This window comes from Stenella coeruleoalba, assembly GCF_951394435.1.
Source record: "Stenella coeruleoalba genome assembly, chromosome: 6".
NCBI classification, from domain to species: Eukaryota; Metazoa; Chordata; class Mammalia; order Artiodactyla; family Delphinidae; genus Stenella; species Stenella coeruleoalba.
The window spans coordinates 62,100,879-62,126,791 of NC_137151.1; the positions used below are offsets into that span (position 1 = coordinate 62,100,879).

The 25,913-nt window shown below is 37.8% G+C and overlaps 1 protein-coding gene and 1 pseudogene across 6 annotated transcripts in view; one reads left to right on the forward strand and one right to left on the reverse strand.

Moving 5' to 3' along the window:
* The window catches only part of CSRNP3 (cysteine and serine rich nuclear protein 3), a 189,224-nt gene that overhangs the window by 69,832 nt on the left and 93,479 nt on the right, over window positions 1-25,913 (forward strand). The window contains exon 4 of one of the 5 annotated variants that reach the window (XM_079925138.1): window positions 8,892-9,019. The exons of 3 other annotated variants lie outside the window; for them this stretch is intronic. The gene's annotated coding sequence lies outside the window, so the exon portion shown is untranslated. Of the gene's footprint in view, window positions 1-8,581; window positions 9,020-25,913 lie in introns of those variants that run through there. One more of the 5 variants, XM_079925142.1, reaches the window with a different exon arrangement.
* On the reverse strand, window positions 23,402-24,181 carry LOC307188065 (small ribosomal subunit protein eS4-like; annotated as a pseudogene). Its single transcript has one exon. The product of its transcript is annotated as a small ribosomal subunit protein eS4-like (transcript).

Sequence of the window (25,913 nt, forward strand, 5' to 3'; positions counted from 1 at the left end):
CTCTCTGCATAAATTCTTAGAAATGAATTTTAGGACTTTTGATAAGAAATGCCAATCAGTGGACATTTATCTTGCATATTCTAATTCCAACTGATCACAGTATTCTCTCTTAGTAAACATGAATAAACATGATTATTCAGGAATATTCATAATCTTCAAGATTTCTGGTGACAAGTCTTTATGGAGTATCCAGGAGTAAATCTGAATGACGTTTTTCTGAATTTACCGAGGATCTGTGCTTTTGTAAGCAGCAGTAGATTCTCGAACTCCTCTGAAACAGATCAAACAATTAGTTAGCTCTTACAAGTAGTTGAGATATGTTATGTGGTTGTGTCCCTCTCCTGAACACGCTGAGGGTGACAGTTATCTGGCTTCCTGAATTGGCTGAAACATCAATCGACTCACATTTAATTTGAGGCTTTAGGATTTTCTACCTTTACTAGACCAGGTTGTTTCATCCATCTTCCTTAACTATGCCCAGCATCTCCCTGGACTGCAGAGCTAGAGCTGCCCTTGTCTCTAGCTGCCCTTATTCTTTTTACTACTGGAATTTTTATCTAACTGATTTGCTTTTTTTTTTTAATAGAAGAAAATATTTGTAGCAAAGGGCATGCAACTTAAAAGTACATTTAGTTAGGAAAGATAGAAATAGAAGTTATTTGAAATGATTTAAGTAAAATATTGTGAACATTTCAATTATATTTTAATCAGAATTTGCAACTGGTATGTGACTATTACCACATCTCCATTATCATTTAGTTACAGCTTTAAAAGGTCAAATATGTTATTTTCTATCTGTTAAAAAAAAAGCTGATTTACCACGGATAGAGGAGAAGACTTCTCAGTCATCAAGCTCAATTATTTCCTTCTCATTCAGGATTTGTTGATGTTCTAATGAAGGTAGAAGTTGATTAAAATAGTAGGATTTAACTTATTTTGAAGTTGCAATAAAATCAGTGGTTTTAAATCATTCATTCAATAAATATTGATTAAGTTCCTATTTTATGTGCAAGACACTATTCTAGGGCCTTGAACACATCAACAAACGAGATGAAGATACCTTCCTTACAAGAATTTACTTCCTAGCAACAGAAGATAGACAATTAGCAATTAATGTAATATTATGTTCTGTGTATATATCATGTAATGTATATAATATATATATCATATATATGATAATCTATATATAATATAGATTCTGTATATGTAAACTATCCAGAATATCATATAGTAGGTTAGAAAGTGATAAGGAAAAAAGAAAAATAGAACTGGGGAAGTAAGATCTGAAGTGCAGAGTAGGAGGGTGGGCAGATTGTAGTATTAAATAAGGTGGACAGTTTACTGAGAGAAGGAAAGAATTGGAAGAAGTGGAGGAGGTAGTCAGGGGTTACCAGGGGCAATAGTGATCCAGGCAGAGGGGACAACCAGAATGGGGGCCCTTAGGTGGGAGTGACGCCACTTCAAAGACAGCAGTGAGGCCAGGGATGGCATGAATGATTAAGAAGAATGACTAAGAAAAGAGTTGTAGGTGATAAAGTCAAAGAAGTAAAGGGGTCTTGTTTATACAGACCCTTTTCACTAGTGAAAAACTTTATTACTCTGAGTAAATGGAAGAGCCCTTGAAAGGTTTTGGGAAGAAGGTGACATGATCTGACTTAGACATTTAAAAGGATCTGCCAGGCTGCTGTATTAAAAACTGTAAAAGAGAAAAAAGGCAGAAGGGAGACCTCTAATGAAGTTTGGACCGGGTGATAGCAGTGGAGGTGTAAGAAGTGGTCTAATTTTGGATGTTTTGTAGGTAGTTGCAATGGGACTTACTGACAGGTTGTGAAGTGCTAGAAAAAGAGAGAAGACAAACAGAGCAACTGGGATCAAAGTATGATCAGTGGAGATGGAGAAGGCCACGTATAACAGGACTGAGTAGGGGAAATCAGAAGTTCAGGTGAGGATAAAAAGTTTAAAATATCCATTATACATTCAAGCAGAGATAGGATGCAGGTAGGTATTGCAGCATGGAGTTAGGAGAACAGCCTGGACAAAATATATAGCTTCAGCAGGGAGATGATATGTAAAACCACGAGAGAGCATGAGATCACAAAGGCAGTAAATGTAAATAGAGAAAAGATCCAAAAATTGAGACCTGACCCTCTCCAATTTAATCAAGAGGTTGGGGAGAAGAGGACTACCAGAAAAGGAGACTGAGAAGGACTAAAACAGTGAAGTAGGAGAAGAGACAAAGGATGTGACATCATGGGTCACAAGAACGTGCATCAAGAGAAGGAAGTGATTGGTTGTGTCAGCTGCTTCTGATAGGCCAAGAAAAGGCAGATTGAGAATTGGCCATTGCCTTTAATGATACGGAGATCACCGCTGGTCTTGATGAGAGCTGCTTTAGTGGGTCAGTGGAATTAAAGCCTGACTTAAGTGGATTTAAGAGAGTATGGGTGGAGAAGATTTAGTGTATGTGTAGATAGTTATTTCAAGGAGTTTTGCTACAAAGGGGAGCAAAGAAGGGGGGCAGTAACTGGATGGGAAGTGGTGTTGGGAGAAGGTTGTCATTTTCTTAACTGGGAGAGACAACAGCATATTTATATGAGAAGGATCCAGTGGAAAGTGAACAATTAATGACACAATTAATGACGTGGCAGAAGGAGAGAATTGCTGTCTCAGTGTCCTTGAGTAAACGAGACGGGGTAGGGTCTAATACATAAGGGAGGTGAGCATATTGGGAAAATTTTAATATACTGTTTTGACACTGCATGACAGTCTCATTATAAATAGTTCAAAGAGTCCAAGATTCAGAGTAGAAGTGGGTGGCATGTGGATAGGTATGTGGGCTTACTGTCACTTATTTCTAGGTTATTAATTCTTAACCAGGGGCCATGAGGATAGTGACCATATCTATCTTATTTATTCTGTGTGCCTAGCGCCTAGGATGGGTTCTGGCACATTAAAGAGGTGCTTAATAAATATTTTCTAATTGACTGATTAGGTGAAGGAGATGTTTTATTTTCTGTATTTCTTACATTTAGCATAATTTACCCTTATACTTTTTTCTTGCAGTTTTATTGAGATATAATTGACATATAGCACTGTATAAGTTTAAAATGTATACCCTTATTACTTTTTAAATTAAAAAATGAACGTTATTAATCTTAAATGAATGGAACCAGGAATCTATAATTGGTGATTTCAAGTGAAAAGCAATATTTAAAAAATAAACTACCTTGGGCAACTTGCTAAATACTGTGTAATTCTGAACTGTTGACTGAAAAAAAAAATGCACAATGAGAGTTGTGAGTTAAGTTTTATTTGGGGCAAAATGAGGACTATAGCCCAGGAGACAGCCTCTCAGCTAGCTCTGAGGAACTGCTCCAGAGAAGTAAGGCGAAGGTCAGTGTTGTACATGATTTTAGTCCAGCACACATGTCAGCAGAGGCTTGTCACGAGGAGCAGCTGTCTCCATTCATGATTTTAGTGCTTTTCTAGATATGAGGAGATACAAGAATTTGGGCTCATAAAATCTTCTCCTGAAAATATCTAAATATCTGAAGGCCTGTTCTGCCAGTTTTTCCCAGAGCACAGAGTGCCTCATTCCTGATCTCCACCCTGAATTCCTTCCAGGGTGTGTTGACGGTCAGAGGTTGCAGCAGCTAGTGACTTAATCCTTGCAGAGGCAGATGGCAATGCCAATTTTTAGATGGCAAAACCAAAATAAAAATAATATGTATTGGATGCCAATAATATGGTAGGCTTTTCCATTTACGTAGTAAGATATTACAACTAACCCCATTTTATAGATGAGGAAACCAAAGCTTAGAGATGTTAAGTATCTTGACAGAAATCACAAGGTGAAGTGAAAGACATGGACTCAACCAAGGTCTGTCTGACTTCCTGCTCTTCCCTACTTCACAAGTCTGTGTTTTGCAATGCTGGTACCCTGCATAAAAATATTACCCAAAAACCTAATGCAACATTTTCTTTGTATCAGATTCATTCTAAGCAGTTTCTTCACCACATAAATTCAGAATTGTTTCCTAGCAGTATTATCTTGGCTTAAAATGTATTTTTAATTAGTAGCCTTTTAAGAAAGGTAGAAGCACATTTCAACGAGTTCAGAGGATTTTCCTCAAACAACAAGGTGCAGCCGGATTGCTTTTTCTGATACATACCTGTCTTTCCTCCCAGGGGAAGGTGGGAGAAGAGAAGGAGCTTACAATACGGAAACCCATTTATAGTTTGAGACCCTGGAAAACATTACAAAGCAGAAAGTGAATTATTTGTCCTTTTGTCAAAGTTGGAATTCTAACTGACTTAAAGTACAGAATTCAATTCATTGGATAGGCATCTGGGATTACATTAGCCCTATTCTGATTTTTTAAAAATTTGAAGTATATTAGTAAACATTGTGAAAATCTTTTCAAATAATATTAAATATATTAAGTAAAACTGAAAGTTTCTTCTTTATCTCCCTTCTCCTAATGGTAAGCATGGTCAAAGCTGACTATGTCTTTTTTCAAGACTTTTTCTGTGTACAGTAAAAACATTATCTTGGTGTTCTCTGCTTTGGAACATACGTAGGAGCCACACTCATTTTTACATCTGCAGAGCATCCCATGTTATGAATGTGTCAATACTCATTTAACTATTTCCCTATGGAAGGACATTTGAAATTCTTTTCAATTTTTCACTGTTACAAATAGTGCTACAATAAGCACCTATGTATTTCCAGAGAATATGTTCCTAGACATAGAATTACTGGTCAAAAGCATTGGGCATTCAAAAATTTTGACAGATAGTGCCAAATTACGGGGGAAAAAAAGCTGCTCTGCAACGAAGTAGGCCAAAGCTTGCTATCATAGCCCTTTGCCAACACTGAATATCATCAGTCTTGAAATCTGCCAATTTGAGGTGTGTGTGTGTGCTTTATTGGTGCCTCTGGATTTTAATTTGCATTTCCCTGATTATTAAAGAGGTTGAGCATCTTTTCATCTGTATATTGGCAGTTGGTATTTCTTTTTTCTATTAAGTATCTGCATAGAATTCAAAATATGCCCAGTTTCTCAATGATTTCTCCTTTTAGGTTTGACTGAAATATTCCAGAGAGTACCCAAGTTTTACCCAGGAAATAAGAGTACATGTGCAGATCATTATTTTCAAAATGGAAAGTATATTTCTTTTTGTGGATTTTTTTCTTGACTCTAAAAGTAAGTCATGATAATGATAAGAAAAACAAGATCCAGGTGTGCAGAAAACCATTTTTAAAAAACTATTAAGAAGACAATTAAGAAAAATGTTAAAACCTGTTACAATAACAACCCAGAGGTACCCACTATCAACGTTTGGGTGGATCTATACACTTTATTTTTTAGCATACCATTTTACCAAAGTGATAAAAGATGATAATACACATTGTTTTTAAACAATTTGAAGTATTTTAAATTGTAATGTATTTTGTTTTTATTGTGAAAATAATTCACACTCATGGTGAAGCACACAAATACCTAGAAAAGTGTAATGTGGAACTCAAAACTTTCTGCTCAACCCTGCTCCTGCACAAGCTAACTTTTTGGTTTGCTAAATTATGTCCTCAACAATTACCTTATTATTTTGGTGTTCAGACCCATGGAGAAGGCCTACTTAAGCAATAATGAAGTGAAAATTCCCTCAAAATATGCACTGGTATTAATTAATCACAGAATTTTGCTTTTCCTGAAGTATCATGGGTAAAGCATAGTCATGGGGTATGAAGACGTGATTGGAGTCCCATTTCTGCCATTTATTAATAGTCTGACATTAAGAACTACTTCACTCCTCCTCAGATGCAAACTGGGATTAGTAACGCATACCCTTCAAGGTACTCTGAGGATTAAGTGACATTACTGCCTGACACATGGCAAAGTGCCCAATAAATACATTTGAATTTGAATTATCCAAACTATTCCGTATAGCTATATTTATCTTATAACTAGATTTACACAGGAAATGTTATTTTCACATCATTTATTTATAACCAAAAGTCTTTGACTTACCACAAAGATGGCAAACAAGACTTTAAGTGTTGTGACATAAAACATAAGAGCTTCACTAGGTCATCACATTTATTATTTTCAAGCACAGGGCATCTAAATTGTTTGGAAATCATTACGTCCTAAAAATTGAGAAGCGTAAACACGAGCAAGCACATAAATCCTACTAGTAGAGTCATTTTTTTTTTTACGTGACATTAGAGTAGCATATTTAATCATGGTATCTCAATATTCCTATGAAGAATCTACTGTGGACAGGATAGTCTTTAAATAGAAGGTTTAGACAGAATTATGTCAAAAATTAATACAACCCATATTCATGGCATTTTTCAAAACTACTCCTTTAGGAATTTCTATTCCAGTCTAAATAAAAAGGGAATTAGCTTTTAAAAATATTTTCCCACTACTAACTTTCCTTATCCTTTCAACTTGTTTTGGTAATTGTTTTACTGAGGTTATATATATTTTACTGAGGATATATATATATATATATATATATATATATATATATATACATACACATATATATATATATACACATACACACACACACTGTGTATATATAGTAGTGAAGAGTTTTATGGCTTACTTAAGGGAAACTTCTTTTGAATTCTTGAATTCTTTGACTCTGTCTACTTAATCTGCTCTTAGTTATACTGAGATTGCCTGAAGGAATAATTTTGAGCTGGTGTTTCATATTGTGAAGATGATTCTATTTATAATCTGAGCTAATAGACACTGCATTTTTATGAAGTCTTCATCTCAGAGCCCTATTAAATCGGGGAAGTACCAGAAATGGTTGTCACTTTTTCAATGTAAAAATATCAATATGAAAGAAGGCAAAATGTGCCTTTGATATTGTAGAATATTATTGTAAGTAAGGCCTTATTTTAGAGGGCAATTCAATACATCAGTGAGCCTATGGATGAATTATGATGTGATCCTGTGGGAAAAAGAAAAATCAAGGGGAACAGAGTGGACAATTTATTTTGAATAGAGTGGGAATGGTATTAACAGCTCAATTAAGTACCAATGGTTTAGAATTAGCTAAAAGTCATTGTCTTCCTGGGACAAATATATTCTAGCTTTTCTAACTTGCTTTATGTTTCACATAAATGCGAACTAAAATGTGTTTACATTTTTCCTGTTGACAACAGAGCAAGCCAAAAAAGGCTTCACTTGCTGAGTAGAAATGAAGATTCATCCATCTTTGCTTTCTAGAACACTGTCAGGGCACAAATTCTTTAAGTTTCTATATTTAGGCTAACGTAGATACATTTTCACTGGAGAAGTTTGGCCCAACTATTCTGAATCTTCCGCATTCCTCGCTGTCCTACTTTCTCTCTCCATCTCCAGCACACGTTCACCAACTATGTCTTAGGAAGCACCATCACTCCATAGGTGAATAATGTTTTCTCATCAGTCGCTCTGCACTGGATTCAGGCCTCTGACAAGAACAGCTATTTGATAAAATGACAGTGGTCAGCTTTTCCTCAAACATAGTTTCTCTGCATTTTTAGTTTTATCACATAATCTCACTTTCTCCACCTCACCTCCTAAAGAAGACTCTTTTTTTTTTTTTTTTTACCCCTGAAGTTGCTCTTTCAGATCCACCTTCTCCTACCTTTTTCTATCATCTGCTTCCAGAGCTAGACAGCTTTCACAGTCCCTTCCTGTGTTCTCATTCTTTGATTGCAAATCTGCCTGAGCTTTAAATGTAATTCCAAGGTCATTCCCCCACAGAGTGTTGAAGCTTCTGTTTCACACTCGCTAGATCAGGCTAATACCCCTAATCATTTCATCTCCACTCAGAACCCTAGGAAAGGCACACTGTTATGTGTTCTCCCTACCCAAGTGTGAACTCTGTAAAAGGATGTTGAAACAGACATTTAAAAAGTTCCCACTAAGAGAAAATGAAGGATCCATCACACCTTATTTCCATAATGCTTTATCTATTTCCCCCCAAATCTTTTAGTCTCCCCCAATACCCAAGTGAATGGTGGGAACTCCTGCTGTTTGTCTCGCTACCACTCAGCTTTCTCTTTCTCTGTTATCCCTGAGTGCTAAATCACAAGTGGAGATAGAGAAATTACACATTAAAAACTCTCATGTGTATCCAGCAATGGCAGAAGTCAGTTTCAAAAGCCCCTGCAGATCTTGATAATAACGATTTCTTTCTAATTCTGGTTGTTCATTGCTAAAATAGAAAAGCTGGGAGCAGGACAAAATTGTATTCCCAGAGAAATCTAAACAGTAGCTCTTCATAACAAAGTAAAAATAATGTTCACTGATCTGCAAACTTTATGGGTATATCATAAAATATTGGGTCACCACTCTGGATCTGGTAACAAAACAAAAATATGTAGATTATTCCAAAAAGAACAGCTCAGAACTCCAAGTTAAAGCCGTAATGTCAACCTGTTCTCAAATGAGACAGATACATGGAAAGAAATCTTCAGAGGGCTTTTTAAGAGCTGCCAAAGAAATACAGAAATTCAATAAATAGAAAAAGTGTGGAAAAGCATTCACATTTATTTTCAATGAAGAATCTAGCCTATTCTCATGACATAATGATAAACAACAAGAGAGCCTACGTCCTTGATTTGTGAAGACTTTATGAGGACCATCCTCCAGAATACTGAGAACTCACATTGCTGGGAAGGCCAGTGTTCTGACACAGTCTCTGACCGATTCTCCTGCCCTACATTTTTCGTTTATAAGCATGTTGGGCAGAGTGGCTCAAATGGAAATTTAATTAAAAGAGAAAAAAGCTACCAGTTTTTCTTCAAATAGGTAAATCATGATTTTATGGAATTTCTGATTAATATAAGTGTATAATATACCAAAATCGTCTCATCACAGGAATTCTACTTCTGGTGCCCTTAAGCCCATTCCCTTCAGACTCCTGCAGCCGTCTCCAACAGTAATCTGGACAGAAAACCAAGCATCTGTTCTAGTGTAATACTCATCCTGCATCAACCAGTGTTAAGGTGAGATATGCTTTGGTGTTTGCAACATAGTTGTCAGCTATGGACTTGGTAGGATAATGGAAGTTAATATTTATTGAGTTCACCATGGACTAGTACACTCATATCTTCTTTAATCCTCAGTAACCTGAAAGGTACAAATTATCATTATCTCTGTACACAGCCATCTACAACCCCCATATCACCCCCTCCTTCCCTGAAAATTTTAGCTTTTGTCTTACTGTTACTCTCCCTAACATCATACCTTCATAACCTAATTCTTGGTTATATCTATATCCATGTAAATAAGCCTTTCAGTGGTAGGTTTCTGACTACCTTCTCCAATAGCTTTATCTTTTACTTTCCTCCTGTGTACATACCATACAACTGTTCATAACCAATAATTGTAACCCTTCTGTGATCTCCATTCTCTAACTACCTCCTATCTTACTTGCTTCCTCCCCCTAGTAATATGATTCTTATAATCCTTCAACCCCATTGGGACCTACCATGCATGGATCCCACCACCTTTCCACTCATGTCTTCCTTTCTTCCCAAAATAAACTAGATTCCATGGCCCATCATTATAATCACTTCCTGAAATTTACCCTCAACTCCCTTTGCCCATCTCTCCTGCTTTATAATACATTCCTGGCATGACCCCACCTCAGGTTCAACCTTACATTGCCTATTTCAGACCGGTTTCCAGCTGAACATGACTGAAGAAAAATGTACAACTATACTGATTTATTTCTATTTAAATTCATAACCACTAATTTCAACTGAGTCTAGGTGGCAGTCACTAATCCTATCTTATTTTCCAGGTCCACTAAGTCCCTTCCCATCCAGAAGACATTCTTTTTCTTCTTATAACAAAACTCCAACACCTCCTCCCCCCATCTCTGTGGTCAGCTTATGATCTTGTTCACTATTTCACTGAGAAAATAGAAGCAGAAGAGAAATGTCGTAGGCGCTCCTCCATATCTCAGCCTTCTATTTGTCACTATGGGTGAACTGTTTGTGTTGCTATCGAGGCCAGACACTCAACTTGTACACAAGATCTCATTCTTTGTTGCCTATCCAAAGATATTGCTCTGGTATTTACTCTTCTCTCCTATATCATCAATATCTCCCTCTACTATATCACTTCTATCAGCTTGTAAGTATGCTTTTTTTCTTTAAAAGTGAAGTCTCTTTTCTCCCACGTCACCTTTCATCTATGCCTCATTTCTATCCACTCACTTAGCAAAACTCCTTGAGAGAGCTATTTACACTCTGTGGTCTGGCATTGCCCCTACCACTTCATCAAAGCTGCTCATCAAGGTCACAGTGCCCTTTGAGTTTCTAAATATGATTGTAATTCTCAGCCTTCTGCTTACCTGACCCATCACTAGCTTTGGAGAGAGTTGATTACTCCCTCCTGTGCGCCGCCCTATTTTATTTTATTTATTTTTTAAACTTTACTTTGCTGCCAAGAAACTACACTCCTCGTTTTCCTCTTGCCATGTTTGCTGGCTCTTCTCAGTTTCCTTTGTCAGTTATTCCTCATTTCCCCAGTCACTAAACATTGGGGTGCACAGGACTCAGTCCTCAGACTGCCTCTCTCCTTTATCTGCAATCTAGAGGCTTTGCATATTATTTGTTCACTGGAAAATGTTTATCTTTAGCTTAAAGTCCTTCCATAAATTTCAACTCATACATATAGATAGATAGGTAAAACTACCTATCTGACTTCTCCACTTAAATATATAATAGACATCTCAAAGTTAATTTGACCTAACCTAAACTCTTATTCTTATTTATCCCTTGGAAAACTTTTGCAGGCTTTCCAGGCATAAAACACTAACGCCCTCCTTATAATTGCACAGGTGAGAATCCTTGGAGTCCAGGTTGTCTCCTCTGTTTTCCCTAATCCCAAATCAAGCAAGTCTTTTCTGACTCTACTCCAAAATATATTCAGAATAAACCATGTCTTATCACCTTCACCTGATTCAGGTCCCCATCATTTTTCATCTGGTTTATTGTTAACAGCTTCCTAACTGGCCCCTCTTTCTACCCTTACTCTCACACAGTGTATTTTCAACACAGCAGCCAGAGTCATCTTTTTTTTTATTTTTTGCGGTACGCGGGCCTCTCACTGTTGTGGCCTCTCCCGTTGCGGAGCACAGGCTCCGGACGCGCAGGCTCAGCGGCCATGGCTCACGGGCCCAGCAGCTCCGCGGCACGCGGGATCCTCCCGGACTGGGGCACAAACCCGCGTCCCCTGCATCGGCAGGCGGACTCTCAACCACTGCGCCACTAGGGAAGCCCTCTTTTTTTTTTTTTTTTCAGAGTCATCTTAACCTTATTCGTATTGTTCACTTTTCTGCTCAAGACCCTCCAGTGACTTTCTGTTTCACTCAAAGTCCTTACAAGGGGCTACAAATGACAGGACTATCTGGTGCTCTTCTTATGCCTCAATCACCTCACACATGTCTCTGCCCTCGTCTCCTCCTCTCTCCCTCCCTTGCTCACTCTTTTCCAACATTCTCACCTCCTTGTTATTTCTGGAACGGGCCATATCCTTTGTGTTTGCCATTTCTTTTTTTCTGGAATTCTCTTCACTGCAGATGCTCTCATGGCTCACTTCTTCACCTCCTTCAGGTCTTTGCTCAAAAATCACTTCTCAGTGAGGCTTTTTCTAATCACTCTCTAAAATTTGCCCACCTCCTTCTCCATCCTAGGACTTCACTCCCTATCCCTTGTGCACTTACCACATGATACAGTGTATATTTTATTTAGTTATTTTCTTGTTACCTATTTATTTTCTTTCTCCCCTTCTTCTCCTATGTCCACTAGAATGAAGTTCCTCGAAGGTGAGAATTTTTTCTGTGCCTAGAAAAGTGCCTGAAACATAGTCGATGTCCCCAAAGTATTTTTTCATGAATGGTTTCCCATTTTAAATAGGACGCTTAGAAAGTATAAGACCAAAACCATAGAGCAAGTAAGCTGTGCTGCTGAGTCTGGAACCCAGGCACTCTGAGTCCCATGCCTTGCCAAGTACTCTTCACCTAGACCTGTTTACCAGATGCTGGAGTAGGACCTGGAGTGGCAGTGACTCATCATCCCTTGCTTACTTATTAATGGTGAAGCTGGGATAGTTACAGGAGAGAAGTTGTACTTTCAATACAAATTGGAAAATAAAATGGAAACAATGAGGAAAGGCTCTTAGAGCAGTTTTATGAATTCAGAGGCTGAATCTTTTTTTTTCATTCTAATTAAATTCATTTATTTTTAATTTTTTAATAGATCTTTATTGGATTATAATTGCTTCACGATACCATGTTAGTTTTTGTTGCACAACAAAGCGAATCAGCCATACTCATGCACATGTCCCCATATCCCCTCCCTCTTGAGCCTCCCTTCCACCCTCCCCATCCCACCCCTCTAGGTCATCACAAAGCACCGAGCTCATCTCCCTGTGCTATGCTGCTGCTTCCCACCAGCCAACTAGTTTACATTCGGTAGTGTATATGTATCCATGCTACTCTCACTTCGCCCCAGCTTCGCCCTCCCACCCCATGCCCAGAAGCTGAATCTTAACAGATGAGTAGGAATAGCCAGAGAAGAAAAGAGGAGGTATTTTAGGTGATAGAAATAGCATTGCAAATACATGGAGGTGTATAGTTGCATTTTATGTTCAGTGCCCTATTAGTGGGATGGAAAAAAAAAACATATAGCATTTGATAGAAGGTAAGACTGAGGCAGGAAGAAGAGTCCATATGGTGGAGACTCTTGGGACCATGCTAAGTATCCTGATAGTGAGTCATGCAGGAGTTTAGAGGGGTGGGGGGGGGGGTGTTCCTTGATTACACTTCTGTTTGCGATTGCCCACCCAGTGCCAGGTGTAAAGAGGGAGACCAGGGACTAGACCAGCACAGTGGTCCAGCTCAGTGAAAATGCCTGGGCAAAGACAGCAGTAGTAGGGATGCAGCTAAATGGGCAGAACTAAGAAATATTTGGCGGAGGAGTCAGGGCTTAATTAGGTGGAATTAGGAGTAAGGGCAGGAAAGCACTGAGAGTGATTCCAAGTTTCTTGGCTTCTGCAACAGGGATGGTGTTGCTGGACTAAGATATGGAACATGCGAGAGAAGCAGGTCTGGTGGGGATGACTTCAGGTTCATTGTCTGACACAGTGACTTTGAGATGCCTCAGGGAAATCCAAGTAACAAAATTAGTCTGAAGTCTAAAGAGAGATCAAGGCTGGAGATGCAGACATAGAGGTCATCTGCATAAAAGTGAAAATCAAACCCTGAGAATGGATCAGACTGCCAAGGCAAGAACGGGGAACAGGGAGCAGTGGGTGGAGAATGCTGGGGAACACCAGGTGGGAATGGCTGCAGGAAAGAGGGCTGGATGAAGAGGAACCTGCCATGGCAACCAAGAATCAAAAGTCGGAAAAGTGGAAGATGCCTAGGGGAGTTTGATGCAAGTGACAGAAACAGAACACTTAAAAAGGGCTGAAAAATTTTAAAGGGATAGTTTCTTCTGGAAAGGTCAGTTCTGAAGGAATGATGGAAGCAGATGCCTTATGGAAGAATAGATGAGAGATGACAAATTACAATAATTTTCCAAATTATTGGATATAAAGAGAGAAGTGGAGTAATATCAAGATGGCAGTGCAAAAAGTGCTTTGTTTCATTTTTCAAATGAAATGAGAAGGTGTGTTCTGGGTTGGTATTTATCCTATACACATTGCAATTATTCACTAGTTGCTTATGACTCCTACTAGATCCGATAGGCAGATTTACCTATTCTGATTCCATGGTGGAATCTATTCCGATCTATTCAGAATCTAGAGTCAGGAGTCAGGGTCATCGTTAAATATTTTTTATATTCTCCTTAGTGTGATTATAGGCTAAAGGGAAGAAGGTAGAAAAGGAATGGCTGAAGGTATGGAAAAATGGCAATTATTCTTAGCAAAGGTTAGCAAACTATGGCTGAGAGCCAAATGTGGCCTACTACTTCTTTTTGTATGACCCTCAAATAACGGTTTAACGTTTTTTAACGATTGAAAAAATAAAAAGAGCGTTTCATGACCCATAACGATTTCATGAAATTCAAATTTCAGCGCCCATACATAAAATTTTATTGGAACGCAGACAAATCAATTTGTTTACATACCATCTACAGCTGCTTTTGCATTGCAACAACAGGGTTGAATAGTTGCAACAGAGACCATATGTCTTGCAAAAGCCTAAAATATGTATTATCTGGTTTATTACAGAAAAAACTTGTTGACCACTGATTTATAGTACAATTCTTGAGAAGAGAGAGGGAGAAGATGGGATCAAGGGCACATGCAGAGGTATTGGCCTTGAACAGGAAAAAAGATGCTTCATCCTACAAAACGGGGAAAGGATGATAGGATTGTGCAAATATAAACAGTTTTGTAGGGGCTGGAGGAGAAAGAGGTGGGGGCTCGTCCTCACCACATACACCTCACACTCTAAGTGAAATGTGTTAGCTGCCATCGATCATGACATTCTAGAGGACAAAAACTGTGTCGTATTCATCTCTGTCTTCCCCACAGCTTTCAGCACAGAACCTTTCTTTCAGCCACTCTCACTAAATATTTAATTGAATCCCAGGTGAAACTCTATTATAAGCGCATTCCTAGAAACCTCTGCCTTTAGGGCCTTGCATTTAATACTCTTACTATCTGAGCCCACATTTATTCAAGTTTGATATGTTTAGAGGTGTAAAGAAAATGGAAGCTGACTTCTTATTCAGTTAATTTCCAGTTCACTAAATGGAGTCCATATAGTCAGAAAGAGTTAATATTCTTATTAAAATTGTTCTGTTTTTCCCTTTCTTCAGCTGGAATAGTTTTGTATATCAGTAAGGTGTTTTAAGAATAAATACTATACAAGTATAAGTCATTAATACAGATTTTTTTTTAAAGCTACTAACAATGTAAAAAGAAAATAGGAACCACAGGAAAGTTTAAAAGTTAAAGGGGAAAAATTATTATAGAGTAGCATATATGACAACCCTCAGTTATTTTATTTAGCCAGCATGGTGAGTTTTAAGAGCTTGAATTTTAACACGCTTGGGTATACACTACTCATTCACTGCCATTGTCACAGTTGCTACTGTCTTATACCTGCTCATACGAATATATTGCCAGCCCGGACCTGAAAAGTATTTAAATTTCTAATTGCTAATGAAGAGTTATCTGAAAGCACAGAACAGTACAGATGACCAACTTGAGGTTTATTTTCATCATGGCTTAAATATACATGCACACATGTACAAACAAGAATATTTACATGAATATACATAAATTCACCCCAATCAGCCGAATCGTCAGCTCTCCCTTGTTTACTTAAAAAGTAACAGCATGACAGTGGTAATCATATTACAATATATAAATATATCAAACCAACACGTTGTACACTTTAAACTTTCACAATGTTATGTGCCAATTATAAGTCAACAAATAAATAAGCACCAAAATAAAAAAAAAGTAACAGCATGTTTGTGAAAGTGTCTATTTTACCTGTTAATCTATTGTGAAAATTAATTTTGCAAACACCCAGTTATCTAATGTTCTTTAACCCCCCAATAAATCTTTCCATCTCCAAAGGGAGCTATACGTGTGATGACCTATAATGGTATTCATCTTGGCATGATCATCGTTATAGTAATCTTCTAGTAAGGCATAGATTGCTGAAAAGAATACTCTGAAGTGACTGATGATAGCGTTATAATGCCCAGTGACAGAGAACATATCTATACATTCAAAGTAATAGTAACTAGGCACATTTACACACTCCCAGGCTGCCGCCTCTAATCTAGAAACTTGTCTAACAGATGTAAAGTACAGCACCAACTTGCAGTAAAATGATGTGTCAGGAGCTTTGGGGGAGAAAGAGAGAGAGAGAGAGAGAGGACATATGCAAAGGGAAAAAAAAAAGCAAAATATTATGCCTATTAATCAATTCATGGGATATGAGAATTGGAAAATGGGAGTTTTTGTTTCTTCTTTCCAACTGCATTATTTTTCAACAAATACAAAATTTTGGTTCTTTGCCACTTTCTTCAATAAATCACTCTGGTACCAGAAAAAAAATCCCCAAACAAAGCAGTGCATGGCCTGTGAAGGTGACAGAAACATCAATAAAAATAGTCAGTTTAACTGTTGATCTCTATTGATAGAGGTGTACCTTTAAGATCACTTGTTCTAAATGGTATCAAACTCCTCATAGGTAAAGGCTAGGAGGAACAGGATATGGTTGCAGCTGAACATGCTTTTCATTAAGTATCTTACTTTAGGCTTTCTATCTGAACAACATTTAAATGCATTAGACCAGGATAAATGTTGGGAAGCTGACATTTTTTTAAAAAAATGAACAAAACATAATTTATTAGCAGACTGTTCTCTGGAAGGAGTCCCAGTTATTTACAAGTAAAGAAAAGGGATGTATAATAGAACTAATAGTTGTACTAATGAGCAAAATCAGGTTCTATTGTCACCATTTAGTTTTGACACATTAGAATTTAAGGGAATATAACTAAATTGAGATCTATAAGAATAGGAAAAATGTTAAATTTGCATTTTAAGCCATCTTTCTAGTCTCCTGTTTGTCCCATATTATGGAATTACTCTGCATGTGATACTTTTTCAAACCTAATATCATTTTTTATTCATCCTTATCCAAGGACAAAAGGTTAGGTCCTATTTCTTGTCTTAGAGAGCTCACAAACTATTATTTTATCTGAAAATTTCCTCTTGTTAAATGATGGGATCAATGGACTTCTCCCCTAAAAATATATTTTTAATAGGAGTGTCAATTTTATATAGTATACATATACTCCCAGGAGCAGAGGAAGTTGCTTAGTGACTTCTGTAAAGCTTTTTTGAAAATGACCCATGGTACTGGTCTATGTAGTAAGAGAATCAGGGAGTTACGACTGCTTTTTAGCACTCACCTTAACCATACTTTTCATAATACCTGTGAACAATCCTTATATGCCCATCTCTTTTCCTGCATCTTCGTCTATCATGTTATTCTATAGCCAACCCAAGCTCTATGCTATCTTTTCTCTCTACCCTTAAGCCACGTGGTTCTCACTGAGTGATTCCATTCATGCCCCGCAGCCTCTGCATCTCCTGTGACAGTGTCTACCCAAACCACCGGAAGCCTGGCTACCATGCTGAGCTTGAGTTATTCAAATCACTCTGTTTTTGATAAGAAGAAAAGCAACACAGTAATCAGGTGATAAAGTACTATTTAAAAGCAAAGCTCAGCGCTTCCCTGGTGGCGCAGTAGTTGAGAGTCCACCTGCCGATGCAGGGGACACAGGTTCGTGCCCCGGTCCGGGAAGATCACACATGCTGCAGAGCGGCTAGGCCCGTGAGCCATGGCCGCTGAGCCTGCGCATCCGGAGCCTGTGCTCCGCAACGGGAGAGGCCACAATAGTGAGAGGCCCACATACCGCTAAAGCAAAGCTCAAAATATCTGTGTATAATTTGGTTAACTACTTGATCAGATATGAAATGCAGGTCCGTATGGCAAACCAGACTTTTTCCCGTTATGTGCTTGGCTTGCAGATCTACTCTGTTAGTGATTTGCCTTTAATCTCTAAACTGTTTATTTCACTGGTGTTTATGATATGATTTGGCTCACTGAAGCTTAAACCTTTGAGGGGTAAAAAATGCTATTATTTTTATATTTAGTTATAGCTGTCCACTTTCACACAGTGCATTTAGGAACAGGAAACATCCCCTTAAACACTATCCATTTATCGAACATATAAAAGGAAAGACTTTAATTCCTTATAGTAGTTACTAAGGGCTACCACTTGTCAAATACATTTCTGCAGTTAAATAATAAAAAGCCAGAGTGTTTGATTGAAAAGAGCACTAGTCTAAGCTAAGAAAGTGGCTACTTGAAATATTTATGCCTTACTTTTCCCACCAGTAAAACTTCTTCCTTGCATGGCTACTTAAGGATGAAAAGTATATTTAAAACACCTCAGGAGAAAATTCAAGTCCATCAAAAGATTGAATAAATTCAAGTTACCCAGCAAAACCCTCCCAAAGGCCATATGAAATTGGACTCATAAAGGGAGAATGGTTGAAATGTTTTTTTCTTCCTCTCCAAGAATGATTTCTTACGTTTCCAATTCAGCAACGATTCTTCTGTTTATTCTGTGCTCTTGATATTCAACAAAAAGTCATTTCAATCTTGGCAATATATTCACCGAAACCGAAAATGAACTGTTCATTTGGGTTTCATTCTCTCTGCAAATATCATAAAATTACATTTATTCTCTCTTCTATAAATTTAACACCAATATTTACAAAATTCTTGCAATACAGGCCACATTATATTCTCTTTTGTCCTATGAAATTCACCACAATTAAACTGAAATCTTACTATTTTCCATAGCACAGTATGTCCCTTGCCTCAAGAGGAAAGAATAGACAGTTGTGATAGACAAAAACTGAGTAAGAAATTTCTACTTTGTAAACCCTTTTTCCTTCTGGTCCATCTGCTGCAGATTTGATGCAGGAGGGTGTTCTCATCATCAATCAGTGTCTCGATAAGTATTTCTTATGTTAATGGCCATTAAAGTCTAGTGAACTTAATGCTGAAAAAATATAAATACAAAGCTCTTCTATATGTAATATTAGTGTGTGGACATTTTAGTCTATCTAGCATACTTTTATTTAACACATGTCATGAATTGGTAGAAAGCTTCTGTTTACAGAAATAGCATTCTTAAAATAGCTTACATATTGGCAGACATGTTGATCCAAAATGTGAAATGTTTGTGAAGGCCCATTAGCAAAGCCTGAATACCTCTTACGTGCAAGTGTCTGTACTCTAAAAGAAACCTACCTCTGACTTCAAAGAGACTATGTTAGACAAATAAGTACATGCAAAATCACAGGCACTGCTCTTGGACATGGGAACAGTTGAAGCACATCTCTTCTGTATTTGGAAGAAAAGGAGGAAAGGGAGCATAGTTGTTGGCAAAGAGGGTAGTAATGATGATTGGTACTTGAGGAAAAGGTCCAAGACGTTTTATCAGTTGGAGGAATTTTTAACAAGGCTGAAAATGTGTTACCAGCTGTGGAACAGCTACAAGAGGAGAAAAATTGCAAGGTATCCTGTCTGATCCAATTCTCATAACCCTGTTGTGATGGGTGGGAGGAGGAAGTGTGTACAGTATCTCCAGTTTTCATTTGTTTTTTATTGAGACGAGCTCAGAAAACACAAACTGGAAGCTGGTGTTAAACAATAATTCTGTCCTCTGAATAACAACCTGCATGTTGCCAGCATTATCAAACGTTATAAAGACAGCTATCTAAAAGCTGTGTACACCTTATGTCTATATTCTAAAAACATTTTTGCAAGAACTTGTGCAACAGCATTGAGCATCTCTGGTGTGAAAGCCTTGTGGTAGGCACTAAAGGTATAAATATGAATAATGTGGAGGCTTTATCTTTGAGATCCCAGTTTATTGGTATCTTTCTAGAAATGTAGACACATTAATACAGTATGATGTTATAAAGTGGATAGTAGAGTACTAAACAAAGACGCATGAAAGAGAGAGAAAGGAATGGCCTTTTCTCTCCATGTGCGAAGGATATGGAGATAGGTTTTAAAGGGAGGGCAATTTTGAGCTAAGTCTTAAAGGGGAGGCAAGAGTTGATTGATGGAGGAAATAAGAGTATAAGAAATCAGAGGACCATCTCACAGTTAATACTGGCCTGTGGACTGAGAATGGGCTTCTATTCCAGACTCTTCTATTTATAGCTAAAGATGTAGGGGTCATTACAGATTAAAAGTTGCCCCTCAAATTGTTGCCTGGGAAACACTCTCCAACTATGTTATGATTGGTTCTTTTCCAGTATACAATTAATAACTATAACAAAACTGACAATAGTATATTTAGGTTCAGAAGTTTCAGCATCATTTCTCTCTGGGATAGCAAGAAAACAAGAGTTCCACTCCTGGACATTTGCTTTGCAGGCACTCTCCAAGCATAAGGAAAATTTAGTATGAATGCATCAATATTTTCCCAATTAGATGTTTTTACCTCAGGCTTTCCAATTTTTCTGCTGTTAAATTTCAACCGGAACTACATAATGCCCAGCTGTAGATTTTTTTTTAATTCTCAAGGTCTTCTTCCAGTTTAAACATGTATCTCTTAGCTCTAGTGCCCTTACCATTTTTTGTGAAAATACAATCTCTCTCCTCCAGGCAAGTAAAGTAATTTATCATAATGTAGGGCTCAGCAGCTGGGTCAGAAGTAGGGTTACTCTACTCACTGAGACCTTCTTGTGCCACCTCCAGTCACCCCTTCTCGTCCACTGCCACTGAGAGAAGGCATGGGAGTAGATATGTGAATCTCTTTGCAGAACCTCAAAAGTGAATTTAGAAAAGCAGTGCAGTATGTAGTTCCTTAAAGAAAATGTTGAAAAGGAATCTGTTCATCAATCAAAAGAAATCACATCTTTAACAAAGCTGGTAGACAGGATGGCATCGTGTCCAATCCAGCCTAAGGGTGGAGTGTGGAGGCAGAGTTCAATTTCCTTCATATCTAAAGGCTTAAACTTACAGCAGTTGAAATTGTTTGAACAATATCCTTATTTGAAGAACCTAGGGGCAAGACGGGAATAAAGATGCAGACCTACTAGAGAATGGACTTGAGGATACGGGGAGGGGGAAGGGTAAGCTGGGACAAAGTGAGAGAGTGGCATGGACATATATACACTACCAAACGTAAAATAGATAGCTAGTGGGAAGCAGCTGCATAGCACAGGGAGATCAGCTCCGTGCTTTGTGACCACCTAGAGGGTTGGGATAGGGAAGGTGGGAGGGAGGGAGATGCAAGAGGGAAGAGATATGGGGACATATGTATATGTATAACTGATTCACTTTGTTATAAAGCAGAAACTAACACACCATTGTAAAGCTATTATACTCCAATAAAGATGTTAAAAATATATATATCCTTATTTTTAAATGCCTTTCTTACCATTAAATTAAGTTAGCATAATTAATTTTAATATAAAAGTTCTAATGTTATTAATTTTACATTGTATCAGTAACAGGAAACAGAACACTTGTAAAATATAGAAAAAGCCAAAGTCAAAAATCAAAATCACCTATTACCTAACGTCCAAAAGATAACTATTTTTTATGATTTTGATTCTACTTTTCTAATTATTTTATGCTTATAGATACTTAAAATATTGAGCCCGTAGTGTGTATATTGCTTTAAACTCACACATAGTCCCTTAATTCCTTTGATTCCTCTCCAGTCTTCTTCTATACATATTAGTTGTAATCATGTTTCTTTATATTTCTGGGAAATTTCTTCACTAATTATTTTTTAAGCATATGTATTGTTTTTACATAGTCAAAATACTGATTTCAATGGCTATCTGATATTCTACTACATTGATAAATATATATTAAGTATATTTAGGTAATTTAAAGTTGGTTTTTTTGTTTGTTTGTTTTTTTGCGGTACACGGGCCTCTCACTGCTGTGGCCTCTCGCGTTGCGGAGCACAGGCTCCGGACGCGCAGGCTCAGCGGCCATGGCTCATGGGCCCAGCCACTCCGTGGCATGTGGGATCTTCCCGGACCGGGGCACGAACCCATGTCCCCTGCATTGGCAGGCAGACTCTCAACCACTGTGGCACCAGGGAAGCCCCTAAAGTTTTAATTATTGTGTGATTTCTTGAAATAGCTTTGTATTTAAAAACCTCATTCTTCTTGTAGCCCATTAAACCATAAATTTATTGCTGCTACCTGGTTCCACAGTGGCCATGGAATATAGTAAATTAAAATAAACGGAAAATGGAATAATGTAGCCATAGGTGTCCTAGGTCAAAGAAATACTGTATAAATAAAATGTAATAAGCATATGTAGACAACCTTAAAGTCACCTCACTGTGAATGGCTGGGAAACAGTAGCAATATAATGTCCAATTTTGTCTCAGCCGTCATAATTGCATGTTCCATAGATAACTATCAGTAATTAAAGAGGCAAAGATCCAAATCTTGCTTTGGCTTCCAAAGAGTAGCAATAGCTGTGGTATCCCCAGTTGTCGGCTAAAGTTATCAGGAGTTATAGTATTCAGATAAAATGTATTTACCGTTCTCTCTATTCTTAATCCCACATAAGAAATTCTTAGAATATCTAGAGTTTAAATGAGACTGTGATCAAAACTTGTTTTTACTGTTTATTTACAAGGCTAATGGCTTTTCTTCAATGGCATGTTGATGTTCTAAACTAAGACACATGTGACCAAGACAAGGTTCTTTAGCCTAACGACCGAATTAAATAACACCACCTTCCAATACGAAGGAACACATATGCACTATGATCGCATGTGTACATAACAATCATATACTAGTATTATAAGGGTGTATAATTTCCTTCCCTCCAGAGATAAAAATCAGAGCCAAACATGCTTGGATCATGGTTTCATGTAATAGTGCTCTTTGATAAAACAGACATGAATAGTGAATACTAAACAGGAAGCCGACTTTATGAACAAGGAAGAAAATGCATGCTTCATTTCAAAGAAACCAGTCACTAGCATTAATAGCAAGCCACGGGATTAAGCTCATTAAAAAATTTGCCTAAAGGAGAAATCTCATTTGTTTCTTGTATTTCTTCATGTCGTATGTTTAATATAAAGCACAGAGGTGGATTTTGTGATCTGGATCATGATTTTAATCTGCATAGAACACTTTAATAATAGTTTCCTTATCTGAGTACCACAATTAAGTTCAATTGATGGTATTCCAGATTTGAAGTTTGATTGTGAAGTTGTTTTTCTTTCTTTACCTTTAATCAGGCCACTGAGAGAAATTCTGTTCTCTTAAAAGTTAGCTGTGATGGAGGGAATTGTTTATCTAGGTAATCGATTTTGTCTATGAGCTCCTCTGCCAGGCATTGGGCACTCAGAGGCCAAGAAGGAATCTTTGTGTTCTTAGAACCATGTACTCTTGCCAGGTGCATGGTAGGCATTCAGTATTTACCACTGAGTGGCTCCATATCTGATATTCCTCCTGTATTTCTTTCTTTCTTTCTTTTTTTATTTTTATTCTTTTATTTTTTATTTATTTTTATTTTTTTTTGCGGTACGCGGGCCTCGCACTGTTGTGGCCTCTCCCGTTGCGGAGCACAGGCTCCAGACGCGCAGGCTCAGCGGCCATGGCTCACGGGCCCAGCCGCTCCCAGACCGGGGCACGAACCCGTGTCCCCTGCATCGGCAGGCGGACTCTCAACCACTGCACCACCAGGGAAGCCCTCTTCCTTTCTTTTTTAATGTATTATTATCTTTAATTAAGTACAAAGACTTTCCCAATCATGTCACCTAGAGATCATTTTATCCAGTGCTCTGTTTGGCCGCCAGTCTCTTGTCTCTCTTCTCAGCAATGGTAAGGCAGATACCCCTTCCCTGGAGAGATCCATGGTTTGTTGTTTTTGCCAATAACAAAAATGTTGGAGAGCCAGATGGCAAAGCTGTTGCCATTGGCATCTTTCACATGAACTATATCAAAAGAAACAGAATGTCTTTTCTGGTTGGTGATCACACCAATTCTTCCCAGGTTAGCATCTCCAGTCACCATGCTCAGGTTACCAGTGTCAAATTTGACAAAATCAGTAATCTTGCCAGTCTCCAAATCAATTTGAATGGTGTCATTTACCTTGACGAGGGGATCAGGGTAGCTGATGGTGCAAGCACCATGGGTCACCAGATGAGGGATTCCTTTTGTGCCCACAAAGATCTTTCTCATGTTGCACAACTTACACTTGGCCTCCTCAGGTGTAATATGATGAATAGCAAAGCGATCCTTGTTGTCATGGATCAGACGAAAATTCTCTCCAGTCTTGTCAATACTGATGACATCCATAAAACCATCAGGGTAGGTTATATCAGTGTGAACCTTGCCATCAATCTTAATGAAACCCTGCATGCAGATCTTCTTTACTTCATCTTCTGTTAAGGCATACTTATGTCTCTTCCTTAGGAAAATGATTAGGGGGAAACATTCCTTCAGCTTGTGGGGACTTGTAGATGGACAAGGAGCAAACACACTAGTCAGTTTATCCAATGCTTTGGAGTTTCTACACAATTCAGGTGCTCCTTGAGACCATGAGCCATAGCTGCACTAGGCACGAAAAGAGTTCCTCTTATATGTCTATCCATGGTTACTGGTATCTTCATCCATACTGTCTCCTAAATTAAAAATCCTAGATTCAGGGTTCCCCCTCACTCCCACTTAAGTATCTGTTGATTTATTTCCTTAATATCTTTCCTCTCCATCCCCAGGGCTGCCACTGTTTTCATTCAGAGCTTTATAACTTTTTTCTAGGATATTTCAACTGTCTCATTTGGTCTCCTTTCTTCTAGACCCTCTCTCTAATTCATTCTCCTGAGTTACCTAATAAAACACAGTTGTAGTCAAGCCACTTAAACATCCCCTGTAAGTACAAATTGATTCTTAGTTGAACTCCAAACAACCCTGCATTACAAATGCACAATCCCATATCAAGATCGAATAACGTTACCATTTTCACAGTGAAATTTTTAGTTTCTTTCACATATACATTAGTCATGCCTCAGAATCTGTATGTATTATAGCTCTTCTTCCCAGAATACTCTTTTCCTTTTCCACAAAAGAACTCCTACTCATCCCTTAAGATTTATTTTCCATGTCACCTCCTCTATGAAGCCCACTGTGACTACCGTAAGTAACATGATACCAGTAGAGCCACACTGCATTAAAGCCATACTACCTGGATTTGGATACTGACTCTGTCACCTTGGCAAGTCACTTAACCAGTCTATGCCTTAGTTGTCTCATCAATGAAATGGAGATAGTAAAAGTAATTACCTCATAGGCTTGTTGCAATGGTTATGTGAATCAATTAATACACGTAAAGTAAAACACTTCAGTCCTGGTTAAGTGTTTGATAACTGTTAGCTATTTTTATATAGTTTATTCACTCCCGTCTTTATGTTCTTATATAATTTTCAGTTAGAGAATGTATCCCATTATGCTGTATCTATCTCTTTATATAGGTCCCTACCTCTAGATGGAAAGCCACTTAGCTTGAAGACTGTGACTTATTCATCTCTTTAACCTGTCAGAGCACCAAACCAGATCCTGAGCATATAGTATTCAGTGAATGTAAAATGAATAAATGTGTGAGTGAATGAATGAATGAACAAACTCAGGTAAATAATATGCCAAAACTGTTTCTGTATGTGTCTGTTACACAAATCAAAGTAGATTCAATCTATTAGCCAAGTATCTATAGACTTGTATTGGTGAAATAAAATATAGGAAACTCTTTCTTGTGCCTTGAACCCCAAAGCAGTGTCATAGCCCTTCTAGTTATGATGTAACCTTCCCATTGACATGGAAAAGCCACTGGTCCTATTAAATTATTATTTTTTTCTTTTTTACCTGCTCAGTCCACGTTTGCTTTTGCATATGCTGTTTGACTCCATATTTTTGGTCTCTGGTTAGACATCTAATTCATTAATAAGAAGAAATCATTATAATCAACTCTGATGGTCACTAAGAAATAAATGTATCCTTTGTGTTCTCAGAGAGGAAGTTTGCCTCATTTACTCTTTTCTCTTTATAAATGCTGTTTTCTGATGCCTTTGTGGTGATAAAGAGAATGAAGGTTGGGGGGGAACCTAGATACTTTCTTCTCTGGGTCACTTTGCATAAAGACTTCTTTACAGCCACGTTCAGATGATTTATGTACATACTGTATATGCAGCAGCAGCAGTTATAGAGCTATTCCTACCATTTAACCTGCATCATTCTGAGTGGCCGTTCACTAGCTGCTTAACTTAACATCTGCTACTTTGGTAGTCT